Raw genomic sequence first — 20,480 nt, forward strand, 5'->3', positions numbered from 1 at the left:
AAAATCCTGGCAGTCATGTCAGATGTCAAGGAAGACATCTGTTTAAATGAAATCTTAGAGTTAGTAAAATATTCCATATGCAGTTAAAGAGTGGGCTACCAAAAGGTTAAGATTATGCACCTTATAAAAAAATCCACTTCATAGTTCAACACTCAAGGAGTTAAAAATGGATTAAGAGTTCATGACAGGTCTAAATGCTATTGAGGACTGGGGAAATGGCAGAGAGGCACTCAGGAATTTTCTCCTGTTGCAGGACTATCAAGGGGCTGATTAAGCTTCCTGAAGTCTCAGCTTCCTCAGGTGGTCTGTAACCAGTATTAAATCTAAAGCTTAAAAATGTTGCAAAGGTCAAAACAGTTCAGGATAGACGTCTTCAAGATTTAAGAGCAACAGTTTATAAAGGAAATCTAGTGCTAAAGTCAGGTCTGGACAATAGTATACCAAGAATATCAATCTGCTTGAATTACAAATAAGTTCTTGGATTTAGTGGGATATGGAATATATACCTATGGGAAGATGACTAACCTGTCAGTAGTATAAAGGACATCCATTATGCTTGTTAGTGAGCAGTATTTTTTATTTTTATTTTTTATTTAGCTTTCTCTCATTCTCTTCAAGTCAGGTTAAAAAAAAAAAATCAGAAAACAAAAAACAACACACACACACACCATCAACAATATGCTCCTGTGGGAGGGCTATTTTTTAATGGCGAATTTAAGAATGAGAATGATTGAAAATACAGATTAGGGAGGATCAACAGCTGCCATCAGGATGCCACAGTAACGTAACACAAACTGGTAAACAAGTAGTGAATTGTTAACGTGTCTTAAGAGGAGCAAGTGACAGAAGCTAATTCCTCTTCAACGTATCTGTACTGATTCAGCTAAACCCTGTTGCATTACAGGAGGTGGATGTGCGAGAACCAAAGACTAATTAGGGGAAACAGATTAGCTTTTTAAGTTGGCCACCTGGTATCCTCCCAGTTCCTGCACAGTTATGGACCCATGCTGCTCATTGTAAGACTGTTTTTTCCCCACACTTTTCTGTTCTTTTCTTTTTCTTTCCTGAAAAAAATAAAATAAAAATAAAATCTCCCCAATGCTAAGCTTCACTGGGACTGTTTGATCAACATCACATCAAAATCAAATTAATCAAGGTAGACTCAATATAGAATTAAATTTAAACATCAGATTAATTATAAAAATAATCTATCTTTATAAATTTTAAGAAGATTGCTATCTACTTGGATATAAATTCTAATTAAATAATTTGATCAAGGCAATCAATACAATAATTTGAATGTTTAATGCTGAAGCCAAATTATTGTCTAATTTTTAAGTCACAATTTCAAGGATAATGCCAAAGCTTCCTATTTAGAATTCTACCTTTTTTTTTTTTTTAAAGGTAGTTAACCCTTTCCGTCCCAGGAGAATATATTAAACAAAAGTTCATAAATTTTCACATGCAGAAAGTCATGGAAGAAAGTCCTAATCCTTGTAGGGCTTTAAATACAGAAAACATAACATACTAATATGGGTAATTCTGAAAAAAAAAAAATAAGTGAGATTAAATATAAAACTTTTGCTTTTCATGCCTTCACCAATATAAAACTTCAAGAGGTCTGTGAATGCATATTCAACAAAAATGCTTGGAAAATTCTGGCAAGCTACTTAACATTTATTCATCTACAAAAGGGAAAATAAGTTCAAATTTATTAATAATATACAGACATCAAACTCCTCTGAAATAACATTTTTCCCTTTGGATATGTCAAAAAGTTTATTTTTCTGGAAAAAGAATGTCCAACATTGAAACAATTGCATATTTCCACTCTGTTTTGCTCAATGTGTAATAATGTAATATGATACTGGAAAATTTGAGCTGGGCAGAATAAATTAATGTACTAATAAAAATGCCATTTCAAAAAGACAAAAATATTTTGCTTAATAAAAGCATCTGGGGTGCTTCAGTATTTATATTTTCATTATTTATGTTACACTAGACCTTAGCTTGACTACAGTTTATGAATATGCTTTTCCTCTACCCCACAAAAGATTTTATTTTGTAAATCTGGAGAGGGGTTACATATTTCCTATGCATCAACAATTCTTGCTCAGCTTTAATTTAAGACCTTTAATGCTTTAAATTAGTTCATGACAGTAAAAAAAGAAGTAAAACTATTAGAAAAATGGAAGAATGCTTGTGAGGCCCTATTGTCAGTATATTACAGTTTGTATGAAAACAGTATTATACAGTATATATTGAATATTGCTAGTAAATTGTTTTCACATATATTGAAAGAGAAATATTTACAGTATTTTTTTGTTATAAGACAGTGTTCTAGTTCTGTTCAAGAGATTGTGTCAAAAAACAGGGTATACTTTTTTTCCCCCTTGCATGTTTTTATTTATTTATTTATTTATTTTAGTGCTATAATTATCAATAGTTACTTTGTATTTTAAACTAGAAACCAACTTTTCTGGTGCATTGACCTTATCCCAGCACTAAAGTTTTGTAGACAAATATCACAAGAGGCATTTCCAGGAGCTGAAAATATAAGGGTGTTCTATAATTATTTGTATTTTTAAGATTGTGTAGATGTGCACAGGTATGCATATATACATATATTTAACATGACAAATCTTTCAAAGCAGTGGAAATATAAATCCTTGTATTCATCCTGTTGAGGAGGTACTTAGAATTCTCTTTGAAAATGTAATTTTATCTTTGTTTACTAATTTGCAAATGGAATAGTTACAAGAAGACTTTTACGTTACTGGCATAAACAAATATATTTTTTTCTTTTTTTTTTTCTTTTTTTGGATATGTTGTTTTTATTTTATACAAATTACTTTAATGGTGCTATTCCAGTTGCTTCTCTATTCTATTGAAAGATGCAAGAATGTAGAATAAAATCCATTCAATACAGATAAATGTAGTATTAGTAATGATAAATAAGAATGGCTTGTATATAGCTAACAGACATTCCTTTCTAACCCTTTCATCGTAAGCCAGAGAAATAAGAGCAGTTCCATAATAAACTCTAAGAAAGGTTAACGAGTCTGCCTTCAGTGAATCATGAGAGGGAGTAGAGAATGACTTTCTGTGTGAGAGCGATCATTCACAGAAAATGCCTTGCTACTAACTCCTTTTAGAATTAAAATCTCCTTTTTGAATTAGCAGACAGAAGTTCAAAACCTTGCACAGCAGTGCAAGCTGTAAAGCAGTAGTGCTGTCACATGTAGTAAGGGAAAATTGTCAGCCAGCCATAACATTATGTCTAAAATATGCTACCTCTAATATAACTTCAGAATTTAACACCATCACTCAAGAAATAATCACTTACAATTAGTAACTAAATTGAATGGTGTTTTCTACAACTTCTGATTCATATTGCAATGTGGACGTAATTTTATTTGGATCAGTGTATCTAACTTGATTTAAAACTTTAATTATGGAAATATTATTTGCCCTCCATTTCCCCTTTAAAAATGTACTGACTCCCCTGAAAGCTTTATTTTCTTGGTAATAGAATTTAATCTGAGGTTAATGACACATAAATTGTACCTGAGTAGTTAATTCAGTATTTAATTCACATTTTTTTCATTTAATTTGGTTATAAAAGACTATGGTAGAACTGAACTAAGCCACCGTGCTTTTTAATGTTATTTTACCTTTGATCGACTTAACATTAAAAGAACAAAACAACAACAAAAAAACCCCTACCTTTTTCTGAAAGCTTGTGACTTTAATAATAGCAATGCGAAGTTAATAAGGAAAGTGCCTTGCTTCTTGAATGCAGCTCTATGCATGCTCACAGGATCATGTTTGTCTCTGCTTTGCACCATATACAGGATTTAGTTGAGAGAGAAGCTTACCAGAAAAGCAAACAAACAAACAAACAAACAAAGCATTGTGGAGGAAACTACATTATTGCGATTTTTTTTCTTGTAAATTAACAAGTTCTAGCTCATTTTTTTGTTGCTATGAAGCTGCTCATATATATATATATATATGAAGATATTCATATGTACATGTTTTTGTGTACTATGCAGAGTTACAGTGAAGACAAGCTTTGTTTCCCAAGAAAACACTAACTTACAAAATGTCAGAGACAAATGCAGCTTAGGCCTGTTGCAGAGCCATACGTAGTGCCACCTTACTGCAGATTGGGAGACCCAGTTTGGATAGAGAGAGTCAAATTGTTTTAAGAAGCCCAACATGTTTGACATATGATCGGCAGGGGGAAAACAAAACAAAACAAAACAAAAAAAACACCAACCAACCAAACAAAAAACTGTAGCCATGATTAGCTTGCTGACAGACAGAGACCTCCTGATGAAGCTGACTACTGTAGATCTCTATCTTTGCTGTATGTCTATATATATTCATCACAAACTTCCAATTGGTGTATTTTTACTGCTTAATTATGGTTTGTACGTCATCTGCCCAAAACAGTTCCTTGATCTCACTGTGCTCTTTGTTGCTAACATACAACAATAAATAAATAAATAAATTACAAATACTAATAAGCATAGACAGTTGTAGCACAGGCGGATGAGCTGCTACTTGATACAGCAGGAGGACTAGAACACCAAAATCATGGCTTTGAGACAGAAATAGAAAACAAGCCTTCTCAGGAGCACAAGAGACAGGGCTGCTCCTCCAGAAATGTTTCCTGAGCACTTGTGGGTGCTGCAGGCTCCCTCACTCCTGTACCAGAGTGCATTAGTGAGTCTGCTGGCCCAGACTTAGATCTCCCACCTACTGCTTGATGTGGAGGGGGACACAGTGGCTTTTTAAAACAGTAAGGAAGATAACCAGAAGTAAGAAAGTGGCAGATGGCCATTCTCTACCTTAGTTTTGTTTCACTCACATAGGCTCTAGCATTCTCTTTTAAGATGGGTGAGACATATTGAGACTAGGAAGTGGACACTGCCCCCAGATAAGACCAGACAGATGGGCAGTATGGCTAATTGCTGAGGATACTGCCTGGGATGATCATGGTCTGACCAACCCTCTGAGAAGCCAGAAACAAGTACTGCACGAATGGCAAAGCCCAGGAATCCCAAAATTCAGTCAAGGTCAATGTCTGACAGGATGAGTCAGAGTAACTGCTGAAACTGCTGAAGAAGTCTGTGAAATGATGTTGAATTCATCAGCTTCACTCAGCCCTTAAGAAACTCCAGCTTCCTAAAAAATCATAGAAAATCATGCTTTGAGTGGAAAAAAAAAGGGGGGGGGGATGTTAAATCAACCTTAAACTATTTGCAAAGGTGATAAAATCAGAAAAAATGAGAAAAAATGTTCAAAATGAATAGGGGACTCAGATGGCAAAACATTCATAGAAGAACTAAAACACTGTATCATTGTCTCAGTTAAAATAAAGGCAGACTAAGAGAATTAAAATAACACTGCAGGGCTAGCCAAAAAGATTATTTCAAGAGATCTCTAGAAGATCAGTCATGGAAAACCCTAGCTCACAGACCCAGAATACATTATCAAGATCTGGAGGAACATGTGGGATAAGTCAGCTGAACTGCACAACTTCAGTTGAATTCAATTGGAGATTCAATAACAGGAAAATATAAACACAAATAACAAAAATGACTAAGACAACCTTTAAAAGCAAAGAACTGGAAAGCGTCTGGACCAGATGTCATCTGTGGCTTTGGTTTAACTGTTTTACTCTGATACAGCCACTGTTTCTGTGCATTTCATAAGAAGAAAAATTGTTGAAAGGATGACATGCAACAGAAGAGCAGTAGTAATGAAAAACAAAAGTCTGGATCAAGTTAGTGATTTCTAACAACTAATCAGTCATGTGTATCCCTTTCCTTTCTTTTCCCTTCCTCAGAAACTGCTAAGGTTGATTTTATAATGTCAGAATTTGAACTCTGATTGACATTCAATTTAGGATCAAAATGTAAGCAAATGAAAAACAAAAGACATCAAAATTCTATTTCTGACTGACTTCTGTTTTCAAACATTGTTCAGTCCAAGTCAAGAAATTACAGCTGGGAGAGACTTTTCATAAATCCCAGCAAAAGATCAGATTCAGCAGTCATCAGGACCACTGCAAGTGCTTCAGCCTGCACCTGGCTGCGTTCAATTTACCAGGGAGCAGCAAGAGCTGTGAGGCACTTTTTTTCCCCCCAGAAAAGGCAATATTTTTCTGGGGAAACATTGCCTTGTAAACTGTCATTTTGTCCTTAAACACTGCAGCAAAACAGGAAACATACTTACAAATCTTGATATTCCTAGATTCATCTCAGCTTTCTGAGAGTTTGTCTGAGTGCATCATTGCATGTACATCCTTTGTTTCTGCAGAAAGCATCTCGTATTTCTCAGTATACACGACTTCACTCTTAAACAATGCAGAAATTTAAAGTTAAAAGCATGCAAGTTTAATCTAGAGATGCAAAATTTGGCATCCTTGATTTCAAAGCCAGAAATAATGTTACTAAATCAGGAAATTAAAACAGTAAAATATGTTCCTTATTACCTTGCTGGCATCAAAGCGAGCTGACATTTAAGGTCCTCAAGAAACATAGGGGCCTTAAACAACAATGGAACAATTCAGCTGAGCATTTTTCTCTCTTCTGGATGCCAGCAGTTAGAATAGGTCCTAAAATTAATTCAAGAAACAGTACACCTATGTCCTTTTTCCCCACCACTAATGCTGTTTCTCAGAACTACATTTACTCTCTGTGTTCAGCGTGTTTCTCTCTCTCATTTTTATTTTAACATGGATCAAATTGTAGCTGTGCTGAACTGCAATTCATTGGTTTCTAGCTTTCACAGACATTCCTGTTCTTAAAACAAAACAAACAAACAAAAACAACTCTTGTATATATCTTCCAGCTCGCATGCCTCAGAAACGTTTTCATGATACAATAAGACATATCATAAAAAGTATTTTCTGAATATGTCTATATGTCTCATAAAATGCTAAGCCTCTAAGTTTGTCTATAAATTTTTATATTATAATGGCATAATATTAATCCAACAACAGTCTAATCAGTGAAAACACTTTTTTCAAACAAGCTTCTCTAAAAAGTTAGAAATTCATGGGCATAGTCTAGAAGACGACACAAAATTTTGACATACTGCTCTATCATTAACATTAATATGAGAACTGTATCAGAAATCAAGAAGAGACTGCATCAGCCAGTTCATGAAATCCAAGTGGATACTACATTATCTGACAGAACATTACCTTTTCAGCTGTCTTCTAAAACCAGGCTCAGGAAAAACTGACAACACTAAAAACGATGGCATGCAATCAGTATGTATGAAGTTTACTTTATGAAGTTTTACTTCATAAAGTGTATCCACTGAAAATCAGCTTTAGAGATGATAGTGCCTCTTAGATTCACAAAAGTGTTAGGAAGCTGATGAATATTCTGCTAAATGATCCAGAACATACTATTTTAAACTGTTGATTTGATATAGATTTGAAAAGCCAGGCTCTTCACACAAATTCACTAGAACACTGTGTTTTGAAACAAACAAATACAGAAAATGCAATATGTATAATGAGATTACATTTCCAACAGGTGCTGGAAATTCAGTATGAAATACTGTGCACGTAAACATAAGCCTTCACTAGGACCTATACAGCTAATGCTACCTCCCTACTGCTGTGTGGTGAGAGCGTGGGCATGAAACATTACTTGAAATTTTAAACTTGTGACCACCTAGACTACTAAATTATGTACTCTACTGGCTAAGAAACCAAAAAGTCCATGTCTGAGACACTGTGTGAGAGATTTACCTGCCCTAACACACTTATTCTGTGATTTTAGAAAACCTAAAGTATTTTCAGTTTATAGCTGAAACTCCAAACCACACTAGATGATGTGTTTAGGCAACTTAATCTCCCCCACACCCTGACCCACCCACTTGTCCATTGAATGAACACCTGTCAGATGAGAAACAAATAAAAATAAAAAAGATTCCACTTCCAAATGTTGAACCTTAAGATAGATGAAAAGATTCAACCTTTAAAAATAAAACAAACAAAAAATGAACAAACAATAAATATACAACAAACAAAAACATAGGAAGCAACTGCCTAAATTGGCTTAACAATTGTGCTCAAGAATATTGGCTATTTGACTAATTGGCTAATTTGGCTATTTGATGGTTTTCCATCAGAAGGCAAGCTTGCAAAGTGGTGTTATTTTGAAAAAAAATATTCTGTACTGGAAGAACATGTCGACCTGCTGAAGATCACACCACTTCAACTTCTAGATGAAAGACTACTAATTTGTACACAATAACCCTGGTCCATGAAGGTGTGATGTGAAATAACAGTGATCACAGTGTAAGGATACCCCTCTAGTTATATTTGAAACATTTATTTAAAAGCACAGGAAATATACCTGTTTATAAAACAGTGTAATAACTCCAGTATTTAGAATGTGCTGACTACATTTAAATCTCAAACATCTTTTCTTAGTATTACTCATTCAAGCAAAACTGATTGATTTCAAAAAGTATTTTGGCTGAGTACAAAGCTATAGACTCTGTAAATATCTAGCCCTATCAAGGTGAGGAGGCAGATTGCTACAGCAAACATAATTAAAATCTCAAAACAGAGAATAATTTGGCTAGTGAATTTTAACTTATCAATAGAACTACAGCAGGAAAAAATGAAACAAACTTTCTCTCTAGCACCTGAATATACTCCCAACCCAGCTAAATGGAAAAGGTGTGGGGGGTGGGGGTGAGGGAGGGAAAAAAATTCTCCAGGGTTAAAGTTTTATCATGAAAACAAAAATAAATTGAATTCAACAGTTTGCTAACTGCAACCTGCTAATCTTATACAGATATATAAATTATATTACAAATAAAAATAATAAAAAAAAATACAGACAAGAAAAAACAACCAGATTCCCAAGGGAATAGACAGAATTCTCACTGGCAATAGTTAGCCACTCACCTTTCTCATCCTGCTAAGCAATTAAGATGCTATTCTGTTAAATCCCAGTGCCAGCAACTCTTCCTTTGTCTCAGCTTAGATAAATAAATGAACATGGACTATTCCTTCAGTTCTCTGCCTTTTTTTATTTACTGCCTATGCACAGCAGGTTGGCAGATCGTGTGCAGTAAGTGTTAATTAAAGCTTCTGACATATTTTTACTTTTACTTCCCCCCCCCCCCCCCGGTAGCATTTTAGGATTCTCCATACTATCAGCCAAATGCTACAAATAAGTTCATATGCAGTACTGGAATACTGCAGTATTCATACTGGAATATCAGTCATTGAAGTCTTTGAGTATCAGCATGTTGCCTAAAGGCACATTCTTAAATGGGACAGATGGAGAGAGGTTGCAAATCTGTTATAGATAGATAGATAGATAGATAGATAATTTCCATAATTCCATCCTGAGATAAAATAGGCCATACATACAGTTTTTACTAACTACAGTCAGGGCCTTGGTACTGACTACAGTCTGACAGCAAAAGCATTAATTTGAATCATAGAAGATACTTTATCCTGTCTCTGTGCTAGTGAATGTTTACTTACACAAAACATATAGGTCCAAAATGACAGAAATCCATATCACAGTGGTTTGGGGGTTAAAGTCACCTGCCTCTAAGAAAAACTTGAACTTCTTTCACTTACATTTCAACAGAGCATCATCATTACTCCCTAGTATTTCTTTTTGCTTGCTGCCCATGACTCACACCCACTAACCAGCTGGCTTAGGAGAAAACATTCTTCACAAAAATTTCAGCAGAACTGGTATGTTCATGTTAAAAAAAAGTCTAGTTATCATGTACATGCATCCGTAAAGGAAAAAAAAAACACACACAGTACTGTTGAGAAAGTGACAACATTTAGATAATATTTCTTAGAGGTTATCATAACTGTAGATTATCTCCTTAAGCACTAAGTACACATACAAAATTTTATAATTTACTCATACTTTGACACTAAAATAATTTCTGATTTACTAAGACTGTCGCTAGTTTTAAACAGGCTGCAGCTTTTTTGTCATTCATTGAATGTGAAATGATTTGGAACTTCATTTCCTTTCATCAGAGCTGAGAGCCAGACTCACCTAGCCAAGAACAGCATGAGGATTGTATCAACACAGACAGCTCAGAAATTGTCACCACCATAACAAAAGCTTTGATGGTACAGTGTCCAACTGACAGCAGAGAACAGAATACATTTTCAAGCATCTACAGCTCTCACTAAAAAAAAAAAAAGAAAAAAAAATCTCTGTTGGATTGCAAAGGCAGCTGAAGGGATTATTTTCCTGCAAATCTTTGCCCTGCCCACCTTCTGCTTCACATTCCTATCTAACATATTAGTGCAAGCAGCTGATGAAGGTGGTGGGAGAGTGTCATGTGAGTGGGATGAATGAAAGTCAGGGAGATTCGCCTTTCTTTGCAGTTTAAGAGGAGGTTGTTTATGTTGTTTTTGTACTAGGTGCTACAGAGGTAGATAGTGGGGAAGGAGAGTCTAAAGCATTCTGGAAAGAAACCAGAAGAGTTGAAGTTACAGATCTGCTGTTCTGTGTATGCCAGTACTTCCTAGTGATGTTATGAATTTGGTTGGGAGAAATTAAGTTTTGTCAGAATTTGGATGATGGAGATGGAACTACTAACTGCAAAGAGATCAGGAGAGTCTGTAAAGTATTTTGTTGATAAACCATGGATGACCATGGAGGTATAATTTCTGTCTGTAAACTTCAGGATGCACTCTCTTCTGTCTCTGTATTTTTGTTCCTATTAGAGTCAGGGAGGGAAAATACTGTTGACATACCAACCGCAACTAAAATTGACACAAATTGATAATACCAATATAAATTCTTAATGCTGCTTCTGATTTTAGGGTTAATAAAAACTTAATTGTGACTCTAGTGTCAACATTTTTCTCTTTGGATATTATGTTTAGATTACTTTCAATTAAACCTAAACTTTAAACCTAGGTTTTAAAACCTAAACTACTGCAAGTAAAAAAATCTGTTTCAGATTTTCATCAGATTTTTAGAGAATGGTGTTTCTGTTTACCTGCTGTAGAGAGAAAAAAAAAATATAACTGACTTTAGAGTTATCCAAAAGAGTTTAGAGTTCTCCAAAAGAACTTTGTTTTTCTAAGTACCAACTTCAATCTCTCTGGAAGTTCGCCTTTTGCCACCATTACATTTCATTTCAGAGCAATCCATGCTCCTGGAACTGCAATCAGACTGAATCAGGAAGTGCTAGCAAAAAAGTATTTTTGCAGTATGTATTCATGGTGTGACAGCAGAATAGGAAAGAAAGCTCACAGCTAAGCTTTCCAACAACTCCTACTGAATTGTGCTTCTCTGAATTTAAGCCCGCAGGTGCTTACTTAAATGCAGAAATCTAGAACTGCATGAATAATGTTTCTCTCTCTTTTTCTTGGAGGCAGAGAAACTTTAGATAGATGCCTAATAGAACTAGTGGAGACTTCTTGAGTTGCTAGACACATTTCTTCCTGCCTTTTGGAGACAGGAAGGCAGGTATGCATTTTTACGATATACTTGAAAATAAGATCTCCATTGTAGGTAAGCTTAAATCAGTTATTCAAATAATGCATAACATATTCGTTCAAAGCTTCTTTCTCAATTTATACCACTGTGTTTGCATATATTCACATAAAATTGACACATTAAACTGCTTGAAGATACTGCTTGAATAAATTAGTCTTCTAAAGAGATAGTGTAGCATCTGTTCAATATTGAGGTTTTATGCTCTGAACAATGAAAAAAAATCAAAACCAAACAGATATTTTTTAAAAGGTTAAAGAAGACAAAAATGTACTTTATGGGTACATTGATCATCAAAAATAAACTTTATAGGTACTTTTATAATCAAAAATAAAAACATTCTGAAAACTATAACACACGCATTTAAATTAAATTATAGTTGTAACACATATTCCACTCACTGAGATAAGATTCATGACTTTCTGCCAGAGAATAATTCTTTTACTTTCTTTATTAATAAGTAATGCGGAATTATGAATTTCATTTGTCAGTTTTGCCTTTTAAAAAAAGGACTCTAATATGATGTTAAATATCTATTTTGATTAATTCAGTGTCAATTCTCACAACTTGTAACAAAATACTTTGAAAACAACTATATGTGAACTTGTTAGTTTTTTTATGAACATCAGAAAATTAAAGTGAGACTTGCTTTTTTTTTTTTTAAATATTATTGAGGCATGCAAATTATTAATGGTCTAAAAATACTTGATTTTGTTACAAACACCGCCACATTTCCTGTTTTCTCTTAAAGCTAGGTATGAAATACTTCAGTAATTTATGTCTCCTGAGTCCTCCAAAGCACAGTTTGGACTGAGTCTATATGACAGCTTTCTTGATTGTGAATGCAGATGTCACTAACTCTTTAGACTACTTATTTCTTTCACATGACATGTTACAACTTGAAGCCCCTGAACTGCTTATTGTTAATATTACAAGCAGCACAGAATGTGCACTTGACTCATGCACATGTCATAAAGGAAACTTGCAGTGACTTTATTCCCCAAGTTACTGAAGACATTACCAATTGTGTTTCCTTAAAAAAAATAAAAAATAAAAATAAATCATATCTATAAATACAAATTCTTTAGGTTCCAAAGGCATTTAAATTTATTTGTTGAAGTCAGACAGATTCCAGTCTTCTATCATTAACAACAATGAAACAATACATTAATGATTGAAAATATGCACCATGAGTATAATTTGCAAGTTTCCTGTTAATTTCATCCAGTATCTATTCTACAATGTTAATGTGTAAAGCATTTAAATATGAATACACACAGGAAAAAAAAAGAAAAATCAAGAATAATATATCATTCATTATTCATTTGCATTGAAACATATATAGTTATTTTGTTATTCAGCTTGTGTTTCCATTGGGCATGCACTCATGCAACACGTCAATTAGAATACTTGCTTTCCAAAATTTATCACCTTATTTCTTCAAAAGTGAACACACTGTCAGGTTGTGCACATCAGCTAGACTGACTATGAAGTGTGTTATCCTTGGCTGTGCTGCAAAGCAGCAGATAGAGCTGGGAGCATCTCTCCCAGCTGAGGTGATTGGAGCTGACTTGCACTAGCTGAGGAGCCAGGCTTTGCATTCTCTAACTGTGAAAAATGGACCTTAATGACCATCATTTAGCCTGTTTCAAGCTTGGAATATAGAACTCTCTTCAGAGTTAATTACCGTGTGATGTGGTTCACTGTGATAGGTTTTATGGCTTTATTCATGTGATTTCCATGTGTGCTAGCTTTCTTATCTTTCTTATCAAAAAATGCTTAAAATATTAACACCGACTATTAGTTACCTTATTTTCTCCTGTAGTTTCTGGCTATTAATTGGAGTCCAGCCTCAAGTTTTCACAATAAAACAGTACTCTAAAAGGCCCACCAAAACAAGCAAAATTAGTAGAGATAATATACTTATATGTTACAAAAAGTATCTGGTAGTGGAAAAATCCCAGTTTATCATTTCCTGGTGAAATTTTTCTCTTCCTAATAAATTGCTTGGCATTGATATGAAGATGGGAGTTCTCACTGGACAAATTCAGAATTAATTCTTTCCACTGCTGTTCTTGCTTCCTTCATTTGTTACAGGCTGACCTAGGTAATATGTCATCTATAATACATAATATATAACCTGTGGGATGTTTAGTTTTCAGTCCTTCTGACAGTATATGATTTTAGAGGTGCCTGAATCAGAATCAGTTGGCTCACCAGTTTCCAGCATTTGGTTATATTCATAAATAGGACAGACATTATAACATGATATAATTCTTCTTCATTTCATGGATCTTACCTTCCTACTGAGCTAGTCTGGAATTGAAGAAAAAAACAAAAACCTTATTGAGCGTTAGCCATCATTTGTTTCCTGTAGGAAGGTCTTTAAGATTTTTTCCAGTAATGGATTGATAGTTTTGGTTCACAGTCAGAAGACTTGCTTTGGCTCTCTAGTTTTTGATTTAATACTTGGAGAAAGTTGTGATCTGGTAAGCATAACTAATTTAGGAATGATAAGGGAGGTCAGAAATGACCTGACTGAACTTTATTACGGAAATAATGGATGTTGTTCAATAAAGCCAATTTCCTCAGCCTACTATATTGTAAAAATCTAATATTCTAGCCAAAAACACAGCTTAGCTTACTACAGCAGTATGAGAACAAGCTTCATTCCCTTAAGAATTCACACAATCAAAGAATGGTTAAGGTTGGAAGGGATCTCTGGAAGATGTCTGGTCCAGACCACCTGCTCATGCAGGAACATCTAGAACAGGTTGCCCAGGACCATGTCCAGGCAACTTCTGAAGATCTCCAGGAAGGGAAAGTCTATAACCTCTCTGGCCATGTTCCATCACCTACACCTACACAGTAAAGTGCTTCCTGGTGTTTAGACAGAACCTCCTGTGTTCCACATATGCTTTAATTCCTCTTGTGCTTTAAGTCTGAAAGCACATTATGTCTGCATGGATGACGTAGTGACAGAAGGGTCTTGAAGCTTTAAGGTGAAATATTTGGCAAATAGTAATTATTCGATGTTATTTTAACCCACACATTTCATGGAGTAATTGCCACTGTTTTCTTTATGTAATTTTGTACAAAATATATGTGTGAAGGGGGTCAAATAAAATACCTTCAGCCTTTCTTTATTACAATGAAAATTTTCAGCTAATCACTCTACTGTTAACAGAGTTAGCAATTTAAGCTATCTGTACAACTTGTTTGGCGGATCTGTTTCTTTGGAACACAATGAATCCTCACCTACTGAAATCATTCTGATAAGAATGGTGTATTTATAATATATATTTTAGACATATAGATGTATAGCTCATAACTGTCCATTTAAATATCCTGAACAAAAGATCTGCTGATCTATAATAGGATTTTTAAGCTGTTTAGAAATTAAGTACATTATTTGAAATTAAGCTTTCAGGATTCACATTCCTGACTTACAAACAGAAGTTCCTGAATGGACTAAATGGACATTCACATGGGAGGATACTTCCCACCTAACTTTGAGTACCTAAAACTTTGACATCATTTTAACACTTAACATCTGGACTGGCTCCATGGCCAATGGGTGAATTCTTCTCATGTTAATGAGATGCCTGCTTTTCTTTGTTAATTGTGAGATGAGATCATCTTAAAGATCATCTATTTGGCTTTCTGGGCTGCAAGAACACATAATTTTAAAAGAATATTTGAAAATACTCAAAGAAGGGAATATATAAGGAATTATTCGCAACAAATTCTGGGATTTTTGGTTCATGAATCTTGACATATTGACACAGAGCTATTTACACTTAGCTCCTTAGATTTTTTTCTCTTTGAACGTAAAAAAGAGAAGGAAGCAATCATATGCTGCTGCCTTCACAGCCATCTACTGTACATCAGAGTCCAAAACCCTCTAACACTAGTGCAGAATGTTTCAGATTTGGTTAGAGAACTATTTTAATCAAGGCATTTCCAGGGAAACCTTCTATTGGCAAAGACAAGCTGCAGATTCCTATTTCTGGACGACAAAAAAAAAGAGTCTAGTTTGTCTTAATCTACTACCTCAGAGCATTAATTGGAATTTAAGAAGCTCTCATTCCGACTGACACATTCAGAGAAGAAAAGCAATGAAGTCAGTGACTGAATGGCATTGCAAGAATAAATAGGAGTTTGGAGAGCAAATGAATGGGGTAGAATAGTGGCATTGGCTTTGGTCATGTTCTGTCTTTGCTACAGTTGCCCCATCAGTATCTACCCCTCCTAGCAAAAGGCGCAATGCTTTTGTGTTGGTGTTGGATCAGATTTTCAAGGTCCTCGAACAGACATTGGAAAAACACCTACATTATATATATTTTTAAAAAAGCTAGGGAAGAAAATCATATTTTAAATGATTAAATTTCCTCTTTCAGTCAAACCTGAATTCATTTTCATGGGACAAGGAGAAGCACTTTTCTAGCTTTACATAAAAGCTCTTTGAAACAACAACAGCAAGAACAAAAGAAACATGTAAAAGATTTAACAGCTGCTCACAAATCATCCCCAAACAACTCTTAGAATAAAGAGTACTATATACTCTACTAGAACCACTGTCCCATAGATTATGTTCTGTATTATGTGCTTACTAGCATATCCTTCTCTCTGATCATTCAAACTGGTACTGACAATGCAGTTCTTTTTGACTTTTCTGTTAGTGTACTTCTAGACTTTTCTGCTCTGTTCATTATTTTGTAGAGGCTGATCAGGCAGCCTCCTAATCCTTTCAGTTAGATTGCATCCCCCTTCACATCCTGCATCCAAAAAAAAAAACCACACACAAAAAAAACCCCAAAAACAACAAACAAACCAAACAACAACAACAAGAACAAAAACAGAAAAAAATCAGCAAATGTTTCAGAAGATAAGGAAAACAAACAGACAAACAAAAACAACCACAGAGCTTTGGACTTAAATATGAGAAACTAAATTTCATAAGAATTTAAAAGTGGCTTTTTGAAAGTCTTATCTGAATCTAGTTAGATCTTGCCCTATAGTACACCAAAGTTAGGTGCTTCCCAATCTCCTTGGGGAGGAAAAAAAGAAATGTAGTTATCCAACACTCCTTCACACACAGAAGGAATATGTGGAAGAAGACCATATGGTCTGAAAGGATTAATGAAAGTGTTATCATTCACCACAGATATCCTCAAGCAAACTCCAGAGCAATGAATTATTAAATACAAAAAATATAGCACCTGCTGCAGCAAAGCTAATGGTGCAAATCTTTTAAAAACAAGAACTAGCCTCAGGTATAATCCATTAATAAATTCTGCATCTAGAATTTTTAGTTTAGTTCTTCAGAAGTCACAGATTGGGCATAAAATGCATTGATTAAAGCGTAGAGTACTTTTACTTGTATAGAGGATAGGTCTGACTGTGCTTCTGTAATGTTGCCAGTCTGTTGTTTATCTTTGTTCTGACTGTGTGGCTCTAAATCAAGATAAAAAGCAACTCAACATGAAGGAAAATAAAAAGAAGGTCATTTAATCACCCCGTTAGCTTAAAATGATTATTGATTCCTGGAGGTGATGTCTAATTCTGCCAGAAAATCCATTTCAGTAATGATTACTGCCCTCTGCTTTATCTATTATCCTGGAGGTTATTAAAAGTGGGAGTCTCCAGGGAAGTATATAGCTTTAGACCACTAATATCATATTTAATATGTTTTTAACAGAACTGAGTTTCAGATTCTGGCCTTTAACCTACAAGTGAAGCAGAAGTAGACAGTTAGGAAAGTGTATTTCACTGTAGGTCTAATTATTATATATACTCCACTGGGATGTGGTCAACACTTACATGATAGATAAATATCATCTGAGACAAAGGCATATTGAACTCTTCATCAGTCTGAATTACCAGGTGCAAACAGCTCTAGCAATAACATACTTAGAAAAATTGCAGTACACTTTTGAAATAGTTACTCAGCTTCCTGTTTCACTTTCCCAAATACTGTTCTCATCCTATGACATACATGTTTTCCTTCTGGTTGCTCTTTCAAAATCACAATGATGTAAACTAACTGCTGTGGGAATAAAGAACTGCCTACATACAGATACATCTGTACTACATTTGTGTATATAAAGATGTCTCTAGAGTGGCTCGTTCCAACTAGATTATGTAAATAATTAACCTTACAAGGTGCACAGAAAAAATTCAATGAATATTTAGTCAGAAAATCATACTAAATCCTTTAATCTAGTCATCTTTTTTGATCTCAATTTCTCTATATACCTGAATTTTCAACTATAAAAAACATACAAAATGACACATAAAATGGCTTATTAAAAACATGCCGTTTTTTTATTCCATGGACCACTTCATATTACTCTGTGTTGCCCAGTTCATATTGACTTTCCCAACTTTGTGTACCAAAGGACCAGTATCAACTCAACCATTATCACAGATCATAACACACTTTTCTCATCAGTTTTAAAACTGGAAAGGTACTATTATTCCATGGATCAGCTGCACGTTTTTTCCATCAACTTTTAGATGTGGAGACTGCAAAAAGACACATTCTTGAAAATAAAATTATTCTGCCCCACTCTCTGTTCTTCTTTTTTTTATTATTTTTTTTCAAAAACTGTTTTTTAATGTTCTTTTAAAGAAAAGTGTTTGAAAAAGTAAATTACAAAACTTGATTTCTGAATTTTAATTCCTCTGACAGTACTTAAAATATTTTTTAAAAAGCTTAATAAGAATAATAACTTAAACTATTTATAAAATTAATGGCTGCTTCCTTGTTTATACCATGGTAAGTACCTTCACAATTAAAACAATAAAAATAAATCAAGTCATTGCTTTATGATCTACCACAACTGACAGTTACTGTAGATTTGCACTTCTCAGGAGCAACATTTGACAACTCTTCTCTTGACTCCAAAGAAATAATAACCCAAGAAAGAATTTTGGTTTGGGAATTGCACAGCATTACATATGACCAGATGTCCAGCATCAGTGAATGGAACAAAAAGAGTTGCTGACCTGCAAGTTGTAGTCTTGACCTACTACAGATATGTAGGGTTTACAGAGCTTGGGACACAACCATATTTCTTTCCTTGGTATATGCTCCCTATAGTCTTGTGTGAATGATAATAATAGCTAGCCCTTACATATCTTCCAGCATTTTGTGAAGACAATTTATTACTACTGTTATTTTACCCTGACAAAATACATGGAAGATTACATGAATCTTTTCTTTTTGTTGTTGTTCTGATCCTCTCCCATTTCCCACAGGGAACAGAAATCTGAACTAGTCAATTCTCTTGTCAAGGCATTCCAGCAATAATAAATAAGTGCAAGTAGTCTATCCTCCAAGACCTTGTTTGAGATGAGGTGTCATTCAGACGAGCAATAAGCCCAAATAGTTATGTAAACACTAAAAACTGCACAGATTTTAAGTGGTTTGTATACAGGATAGTGCAATGCCACTACCTCTAGGAACTCAGCAAATAATAATTTAAAATAATATTTGTCAAAAAAAATATTATTATTTTTATCCTATTGATTTTTCTGTAGAATCACAGAATCACAGAATGGTTGAGTTTGGAAGGGACCTTCAAAGATCATCTAGTCCAACCCTCCTGCTGAAGCAGGGTTACCTGAAGCGCGTTATATGGGATTGTATGCAATCAGGGTTTGAGTATCTCCAAAGAAGGAGACTCCACAACCTCTCTGGGCAGCCGGTTGCAGTGCTGTCACCTGAACCGTAAAGAAGTTCTTCCTCATAAGGTGATGAAACCTCCTTTGGTTCCATTTATACCCATTACCCCTTGTTCTATCACTGACCACCACTGAGAAGAGTTTGGCCCCATCCTCTTTACATTGTTCCCTCAGGTATTTGAAGTGGTTGATAAAATCCTCTCTTAATCTCCTCTTCTCTAGGCTAAACAGGCCCAGCTCGCCTAGTCTTTCCTCATAAGACAGATGCTCTAATCATCCTCGTGGCTCTCTTTCATGTGCTCAGAAATCCATTCTGAAACCCACCAGCTAAATCAGGAACAATTATTAATGTAACATGTCTAACTCAGCACATCTACAGAACTCTAATGCCTAACTCAGAAAGAGTTATTTAAACTCAAGCAACAGGGCTTTGGTTGAAACAACATGGGAAACTCTTTCTGACCTGTCCCCCTGCAGTGTATTTCCAAGGACATTTATTAACTGTCAGCTGAACACATATGCACAGCAGACGGTACCCTAACACAGACGGGCAGCACATTCTTCTGTGTCACCTTTCAGCCCAACCCTGAGCACCAAGTTGATTTATGAATTCCAGGTATGACATTGCAACTACAAACTACTGACTTCGCTTGCTGATTCACTCTCTCTAGGTCCAAAAAAATCCATGTTGGATTTCTCCCTTAATTCCCCATTCAGAAAGAATGGGTTGGCCTATTAGAGAGTTCTTCAAAAGGTTTGTTGGCCAAAGTGCTGCAGCCTGAAAGTCAGACGTCTTCTCCACACTACAGGAAGAGAAAACGTCCTCTAGAGTAAATTTCCTGACATTTTGATACTTCTCTTAGGTATCCAAAAAAAAAAAAAAAAAAACCAAAAAAAAAAAACCAAGCATGCATAAATGAAAGAAAACCAAGGGCAACATGCCAGAGCTGGTCAAACACTGGAGCCAGTTAGCTCAAAGACAGAATTTAAGGTAGCTCAGTAGCAGAGAATAAAAATGAAAAACCAATGCTCTCTCTGTTTGAGAGCTTTTATTACCTACTGCAATGATCTGCCCAAGAACTTGTCCCTAAGGACACCAAGTTCTTTCTGGGAGAGGTTGTGCACCAACAACAGATTCTGTCCCGGGGAGTCTCTGCTCGGAATTTTGGGGTAAGGAAGGCCAGGAGGCCGGCTTGGTTGCCTTGGTTTCCGTATGTCAACAGATGGAGACGGTAACCTGGACCCTGTGGACTGATTGTG

The 20,480-nt window shown here is 35.1% G+C and overlaps 1 long non-coding RNA gene across 2 annotated transcripts in view; it reads right to left on the minus strand.

Annotated features, from left to right (window-relative positions):
* LOC106035338 (uncharacterized) overlaps positions 1-20,428 on the minus strand; it is a 36,607-nt gene extending 16,179 nt beyond the window's left edge. Inside the window, exons 1-4 of one of the 2 annotated variants that reach the window (XR_001206703.3) lie at positions 20,277-20,428; positions 13,340-13,409; positions 6,247-6,367; positions 3,726-5,193 (exon numbers count right to left, since the gene is read on the minus strand). This is a non-coding gene — a long non-coding RNA (uncharacterized lncRNA). Of the gene's footprint in view, positions 1-3,725; positions 5,194-6,246; positions 6,368-13,339; positions 13,410-20,276 lie in introns of those variants that run through there. The other variant, XR_010830452.1, reaches the window with a different exon arrangement.
* Between the last annotated feature and the right edge of the window lie 52 nt (positions 20,429-20,480).

Source organism: Anser cygnoides, chromosome 3 (genome assembly GCF_040182565.1).
Source record: "Anser cygnoides isolate HZ-2024a breed goose chromosome 3, Taihu_goose_T2T_genome, whole genome shotgun sequence".
Classification (NCBI taxonomy): Eukaryota; Metazoa; Chordata; class Aves; order Anseriformes; family Anatidae; genus Anser; species Anser cygnoides.